Raw genomic sequence first — 8,399 nt, 5'->3', positions numbered from 1 at the left:
ACATATAGCCGACTTTTAATCCCAGGAGGGGTGCTACTGAATTTCACACCGCACCCTGCCTACCCCGCGGGCACTCGCGTGGTCAGCGACAGGCTGTGGCTATCTTCCCTGCATACTACCGTCGTGCACCCTCTTGTGAGGAGGGATCAACAGGGACAACACAATGGGGGATCCCTTTTTAGGGATTTTATAGGTCATCCTCCCGGGTAGGGTTTGTTGTAAATTTAGGATGTCGCAACCCCATGCGCTGTCACCGCTTCTCCAAACCCACTCCAAGGGGCATGGTGAAGGACACACGAGGAACTAGTATGCGTTTCCGGGTTGAAACTCGGGGACGACCCGAGGGGGTTTCGAACCCCAGACCACAGTGTTGGTAAGTAAGAGCCTTACCAACCGAGCCACGACGAGCCGACAAAAGGTAGGAGGCTCTGGATCGAGCCATGCTTACTAGGGGAGCTGGTTAACCCCTAGGGGATGGGCTATGGACCCACAAATAGCCGACTTTTAATCCCAGGGGGGGTGCTACTGAATTTCACACCGCACCCCGCCTACCCCGCGGGCACTCGCGTGGTCAGCGGCAGGCTGTGGCTATCTTCCCTGCATACTACCGTGCACCCTCTTGTGAGGAGGGATCAACAGGGACAACACAATGGGGGATCCCTTTTTAGGGATTCTATAGGTCATCCTCCCGGGCAGGGTTTGTTGTAAATTTAGGATGTCGCAACCCCATGCGCTGTCACCGCTTCTCCCAACCCACTCCAAGGGGCATGGTGAAGGACACACGAGGACCTAGTATGCGTTTCCGGGTTGAAAGTCGGGGACGACCCGAGGGGGTTTCGAACCCCAGACCACAGTGTTGGTAAGTAAGAGCCTTACCAACCGAGCCACGACGAGCCGACAAAAGGTAGGAGGCTCTGGATCGAGCCATGCTTACTAGGGGAGCTGGTTAACCCCTAGGGGATGGGCTATGGACCCACAAATAGCCGACTTTTAATCCCAGGGGGGGTGCTACTGAATTTCACACCGCACCACGCCTACCCTGCGGGCACTCGTGTGGTCAGCGGCAGGCTGTGGCTATCTTCCCTGCATACTACCGTGCACCCTATTGTGAGGAGGGATGAACAGGGACAACACAATGGGGGATCCCTTTTTAGGGATTCTATAGGTCATCCTCCCGGGTAGGGTTTGTTGTAAATTTAGGATGTCGCAACCCCATGGGCTGTCACCGCTTCTCCAAACCCACTCCAAGGGGCATGGTGAAGGACACACGAGGACCTAGTATGCGTTTCCGGGTTGAAAGTCGTGGACGACCCGAGGGGGTTTCGAACCACAGTGTTGGTAAGTAAGAGCCTTACCAACCGAGCCACGACGACCCGACAAAAGGTAGGAGGCACTCGATCGAGCCATGCTTACTAGGGGAGCTGGTTAACCCCTAGGGGATGGGCTACGGACCCACAAATAGCCGACTTTTAATCCCAGGGGGGGTGCTACTGAATTTCACACCGCACCCCGCCTACCCCGCGGGCACTCGTGTGGTTAGCGGCAGGTTGTGGCTATCTTCCCTGCATACTACCGTGCACCCTCTTGTGAGGAGGGATGAACAGGGACAACACAATGGGGGATCCCTTTTTAGGGATTCTATAGGTCATCCTCCCGGGCAGGGTTTGTTGTAAATTTAGGATGTCGTAACCCCATGCGCTGTCACCGCTTCTCCAAACCCACTCCAAGGGGCATGGTGAAGGACACACGAGGACCTAGTATGCGTTTCCGGGTTGAAAGTCGGGGACGACCCGAGGGGGTTTCGAACCCCAGACCACAGTGTTGGTGAGTAAGAGCCTTACCAACTGAGCCACGACGAGCCGACAAAAGATAGAAAGCTCTGGATCGAGCCATGCTTACTAGGGGAGCTGGTTAACCCCTAGGGGAAGGGTTATGGATCCACAAATAGCCGACTTTTAATCCTAGGGGGGGTGCTACTGAATTTCACACCGCACCCCGCCTACCCCGCGGGCACTCGCGTGGTCAGCGGCAGGCTGTGGCTATCTTCCCTGCATACTACCGTACACCCTCTTGTGAGGAGGGATCAACAGGGACAACACAATGGGGGATCCCTTTTTAGGGATTCTATAGGTCATCCTCCCGGGTAGGGTTTGTTGTAAATTTAGGATGTTGCAACCCCATGCGCTGTCACCGCTTCTAACCCACTCCAAGGGGCATGGTGAAGGACACACGAGGACCTAGTATGCGTTTCCAGGTTGAAAGTCGGGGACGACCCGAGGGGGTTTCGAACCCCAGACCACAGTGTTGGTAAGTAAGAGCCTTACCAACCGAGCTACGATGAGCTGACAAAAGGTAGGAGGCTCTGGATCGAGCCATGCTTACTAGGGGAGCTGGTTAACCCCTAGGGGATGGGCTATGGACCCACATATAGCCGACTTTTAATCCCAGGGGGGGTGCTACTGAATTTCACACCGCGCCCCGCCTACCCCGCAGGCACTCGCGTGGTCAGCGGCAGGCTGTGGCTATCTTCCCTGCATACTACCGTCGTGCACCCTCTTGTGAGGAGGGATCAACAGGGACAACACAATGGGGGATCCCTTTTTAGGGATTCTATAGGTCATCCTCCCGGGTAGGGTTTGTTGTAAATTTAGGATGTCGCAACCCCATGCGCTGTCACCGCTTCTAACCCACTCCAAGGGGCATGGTGAAGGACACACGAGGACCTAGTATGCTTTTCTGGGTTGAAATTCGGGGACTACCCGAGGGGGTTTCGAACCCCAGACCACAGTGTTGGTAAGTAAGAGCCTAACCAACCGAGCCACGACGAGCCGACAAAAGGTAGGAGGCTCTGGATCGAGCCATGCTTACTAGGGGAGCTGGTTAATCCCTAGGGGATGGGCTATGGACCCACATATAGCCGACTTTTAATCCCAGGGGGGGTGCTACTGAATTTCACACCGCGCCCCGCCTACCCTGCGGGCACTCGCGTGGTCAGCGGCAGGCTGTGGCTATCTTCCCTGCATAATACCGTCGTGCACCCTCTTGTGAGGAGGGATCAACAGGGACAACACAATGGGGGATCCCTTTTTAGGTATTCTATAGGTCATCCTCCCGGGTAGGGTTTGTTGTAGATTTAGGATGTCGCAACCCCATGTGCTGTCACCGCTTCTCCAAACCCACTCCAAGGGGCATGGTGAAGGACACACGAGGACCTAGTATGCGTTTCTGGGTTGAAATTCGGGGACTACCCGAGGGGGTTTCGAACCCCAGACCACAGTGTTGGTAAGTAAGAGCCTTACCAACCGAGCCACGACGAGCCGACAAAAGGTAGGAGGCTCTCGATCGAGCCATGCTTACTAGGAAAGCTGGTTAATCCCTAGGGGATGGGCTATGAACCCACAAATAGCCGACTTTTAATCCCAGGGGGGGTGCTACTGAATTTCACACCGCGCCCCACCTACCCCGCAGGCACTCGCGTGGTCAGCGGCAGGCTGTGGCTATCTTCCCTGCATACTACCGTGCACCCTCTTGTGAGGAGGGATGAACAGGGACAACACAATGGGGGATCCCTTTTTAGGGATTCTATAGGTCATCCTCCCAGGTAGGGTTTGTTGTAAATTTAGGATGTCGCAACCCCATGCGCTGTCACCGCTTCTCCAAACCCACTCCAAGGGGCATGGTGAAGGACACACGACCTAGTATGCGTTTCCGGGTTGAAATTCGGGGACGACTCGAGGGGGTTTCGAACCCCAGACCACAGTGTTGGTAAGTAAGAGCCTTACCAACCGAGCCACGACGAGCCGACAAAAGGTAGGAGGCTCTGGATCGAGCCATGCTTACTAGGGGAGCTGGTTAACCCCTAGGGGATGGGCTATGAACCCACAAATAGCCGACTTTTAATCCCAGGGGGGGTGCTACTGAATTTCCAATTATGCAAGGGTCGCATCTCCTTTGGCTCGGCTCCTGAAAAAAGATTCAAAATTTTCATGGGGCAAACCTCAGCAGGAGGCTTTTGAACGGCTTAAGCAGGCGGTTGCCACCGCGCCTTGCTTGATCCAACCAAATTTTGAGAAGCCCTTTGAGCTTCACACCGATGCTTCGGGCACGGCGATCGGTGCTTGCCTTATGCAGCTGGATAAGGTTGGGGAACTCCACCCTGTTGCATATTTTTCTCGTAAGCGTAGGGATGCCGAGACCAGGTACCCGACCATCGATCTGGAAGCCCTTGCAGTTGTCGAGAGCACTAGGCATTATCACCCTTACCTTTATGGGAGACGATTCCGTATCTTTACAGATCACAGGCCGTTGGTATCAGTCTTCCGCAAGCCAACTGCCTCGGTAAGGATGATGCGATGGGCTCACGAACTGACATTTTACGACTTCGAGCTTCTTTATAAGCCGGGACGGGTCCACCACGTCCCTGACTTGCTCAGTCGTCAGATCGCAGCCATTGCTGATCTTGATAGCCCCTTCCTGCAACCAGACTTGGTGGAGTGTCATCAGAGAGATGATCCCCTCTGGCAACAGCTCATAGAGTATCTGGAGGAAGGCCACCTTGCGCTGAGGCGTATCCCTTAGATCAATTCGAACTTCGGGACCGAGTCTTATATCATGTTAAGTCCGATAATGAACGAGCTCTGCTTCAGCTCGTAATCCCAAGGTCGCTGCGCGGCGCCGCTTTGGATGCGGTCCATGCCGTACCGTCCGCCGGACATCAGGGCGTTCACAGGACGTATTAGCGGCTAAGGGATCATTTTTACTTTCCCGGGATGTTGGCCGCATCCCGGAGATATGTCGCATCATGCACGGCATGTCAACGGAGGAAAGGGGCGATCGCCCGAACTCCCCTACAGTCCATGCCGGACGTCACGGAGCCCTTCGAGCGGGTCTCCGTGGATATCCTCACTCTTACCCCTTCGGCGCGTGGAAACAAGTACGTCCTTGTGCTGATTGACCATCTTAACCGGTTTGTCGAGCTGTTCCCTTTAGCATCGAAGGACGCCCAAACCGTAGCAGACGTGTTTCTTGCGGAATTCGTTACTCGGTACGGTCCTCCGCGGACCCTGTTATCAGATAACGGCCTTGAATTCCGCAATCGTCTCCTTTCCGACATCTGTCATCACCTCCAGGTGAAGTCGCTCTTCACCACAGTCTACCATCCGCAAGCCAACGGTATGGTGGAGAGGGTGAATCGGGTGGTCAAGGACGCCCTGAGCACGCTGCAAATGGATGATCCTGATTGTTGGGACGATCTATTACCGTATGTGAGGTTTGCCATCAATTCCTCCATACACCGGAGCGTAAACGACGTCTCTTTGTACCTTCTCACAGGTCGGGACAGTCATTTTCCGCTCGTGGGATCAAATCACGTAATCTATGCCGAAGGGGCCTTGCCTTCATTAAGATCAAAACTCCGAGCAGCTCGGCTCGTGAGCGTTGGACCGCCGATCACGATCGAAGGCGGCGGGCTCGACCGCGGGAGTATAACGAAGGGGATCTGGTCTTTGTGCATCGTAGCGTTATTCTGCACCCCAGTCACGGAACCAGACCCCTGGGTCCCCGATGGTTAGGGCCAGTCCGGGTCTTGAAAAAGCTCGGGCCCGTGGCTTATGTGGTGAGGAGACCGAATTCAGATGGGCAGGAAGTCACCTTGCACCCAAATGAATTTAAAGCATTTCGGGTCACTGCGGAATCGTTCCTCCGGACGACTTTCCCCGTTTGGACGGCACAGCCCCTCCGGACCCGGAATCGGACATGGGACCTTTACAAGATCCCGGTGCTGATGACCTCTTGGATTCGGAATCCTCGGCCCCGTCATCGGAGGTGGTAGACGATGAACCATGGGACCCTGGGTCTGACTGGGACAAGTAGGGAGCAAGACACTTTTCCTTTTCTTCCGCTTACCATTATCTTTCTTTTTTTCAGAGCCCCAGTGGGATGCATGCTGCCCTCTGTTGATTACCAGTCCGTCCTGTAACATAACCCTGTATGACTTGGGTCCTAACACGCAGCCTGTTCTTTTTCAGAGCCTTCCCTTCATCCAGCCCGTGGAGTGGGGAATACCCTTAACGGTAGTCAACCCGACGACACATTATTAATCCCATCTTCCCCCTTCTAATGTTCAGTCGCCCTGTTTCTTCTACTTATTTTGTTCTAAACTATTTCTACTTTTCAGATCATCTCCAGATGGACGGCAGCAGGGCCCAGCAGCCAGCTTCTGTCCTGCGGAATGCTCCTGTCCTTTCGTATTCACAACCGCCCTTGATATATGCGGGATTTCTCACCTTCTGCCTTCGTTTCTGGCAGGGTCGCGCTTTCGTCCTGAACGTCTGCAGAAACCCTGTACAACTATTATTTTTTGTCTGAGTTTGGCCAAGCTATGGCTTGTTTTCACACCCCGATCGACAGTGTCCCGGAGCTGAGGTCGGTCTACGCTCTTTCCCCATGACGGGAACGTAGAGGTGGTTCTCTGTCAAGACCTGTAGGAATTTAACTTTTCTACGGAGTATTCCTGTAAATAGCTTCCTTTCCTATCGTCCTCTTAATCTTCTCAGCCTTTTCTATATAGTTTAGCGTAACACCAGGTTTGGGTTATTTTAGTACTTTGTATTTTTTCTGTTATGTAAACCTTTGTATGTTTGTGCCGAAAGATTTTGAGTTTCACCCTCTTAATCATGTGTTTCCCTCTTCGTTGTGTTCTTTTAATTTGCATGTGCATATGTTCTTAACTTTAAGTTTGTTTATTTTTTGTCTTAGTTTTATGATAATTTTAAGATGTTTGTTTGTTTTCATAATAATATTTTACCGTTGAGGTTCCTCTGCCAGCTTCTCAGAGCAATGTCAATGCAGAGCTGTCAGGACCGAGCCCATGACTTCCAAGGAGGTCTCTTATTGGGGTAAGCTCTATTGACACCCTTTACAGATCGCCTGAGAAAGCGGTGATTGTACATATTGAGAGATTGCCTCCCTCGACGCCAACTAACCAATTAATTTTAAGTCAGATCCTCCACCGGATCCGATCGGCGCAGCCAGATGGTCGGCTTCGCATTATAACATTTATGCTTGTGTGTTACTTATGCACTTCATAATGCAGTGTGTTAGAACACGCCAGGTCCAAAGAATAAACCCAGTATGTCTAATACACTCTTGTGTCCACAGACATGGACGACGACGCTTCGAGGGCTCCAAAGGGTTCCACCCCTTTGGTCTAACACGATTCGTTCGCCAGCTCTCCTTACACAGGTGATGGTGCCATGCTGATAACGGCCCCAGTTGATCTTCCGCACTGGTGTGCGGGCGCACTCATATGTGCCCTCGCAGTTCTGACCGTACCTGGGGTGCGGGCGCGCTCCACATGCGCACCCGCCTTCTTATGTACCGCACTGGCGTGCGGGCGCGTCCTCTGACGCACCCGCCTTTCAATGATCCGCACTGGCGTGCGGGCGCGCTCCCCATGCGCACCCGCCTTCCGATGGACCGCACTGGTGTGCGGGTGTACTTTGTACAACTGCCTCTCCGATGTCCCCGTGACGAACGGGCGCGCTCCCCATGCGCACCCACCTTAGGATGGATCCTGCCGAGATGATGGACCCTGAGATGTTCGCCGACGTGATGGTCTTCGCCCTCTACACATCGTCAGAGCCGACTGTTGCTCTGGTTCCTGAAACCCTTCGTGCGCCTTTCCTTCTGTCTCTCGAACGTACCTCACGAGAGATGGAACGAGTACCTCGCAGACACACCTGTTGTTTAAGGAGTCTCTCCTGCGATACTCGTCTTACCCGTCCCCTACTTAGGCGACGCACTGCCCGGGGGAGGTGTTGTAGTGTACGGCTGCTTACGTCCTGACTCGTAGGATGATGTCATCTCCAGTTGAAATCGCCAAGCCAAACTAACTATTTATTGTTAAACCTGAATATTGTAAATATGTAATGGCCGATATGCACAGTTTTTACTATAACGGTTTGTTATCGGATTTTCTCCGTATTCTTTCTAATGTTCTTTCTAATGTTCTTTCCTCTTGCCGACGTCTCCAAATTCTCACGATAACCACCGAAGGAGGTGACGGTCGTTACCCTGCTTCTTTTTTGTTTTTCCCCTTCTCTCTCTCGTCTCGGTTGTTTGGATTGTCGAACTATCAGCTTGGTCTTCAGGCACTTCTTTTGCCTATATTCTTCTTTCGCGCCATGCCTGGGGCTTGGCCTGGGGGTTTCTTTCGGGGTATACGTACTCGTGGTAGGGGGAAGGAAGATAACTTCAGTCCTGACCTCTGTCCCGCACTTTGGTCCTTCGCGGTTACAATTTTACCTGTGTTGTGCTCTCGCTCGGATTTACCCTGGGATATACTTCGCGCACGGATTTACCAGGATTGCTGAGTATCTCCTCAAAGCTAAGTGGTTGAT

This window comes from Penaeus vannamei, chromosome 26 (genome assembly GCF_042767895.1).
Source record: "Penaeus vannamei isolate JL-2024 chromosome 26, ASM4276789v1, whole genome shotgun sequence".
Lineage (NCBI taxonomy): Eukaryota > Metazoa > Arthropoda > Malacostraca > Decapoda > Penaeidae > Penaeus > Penaeus vannamei.
Note: the sequence above shows the minus strand (reverse complement) of the source record.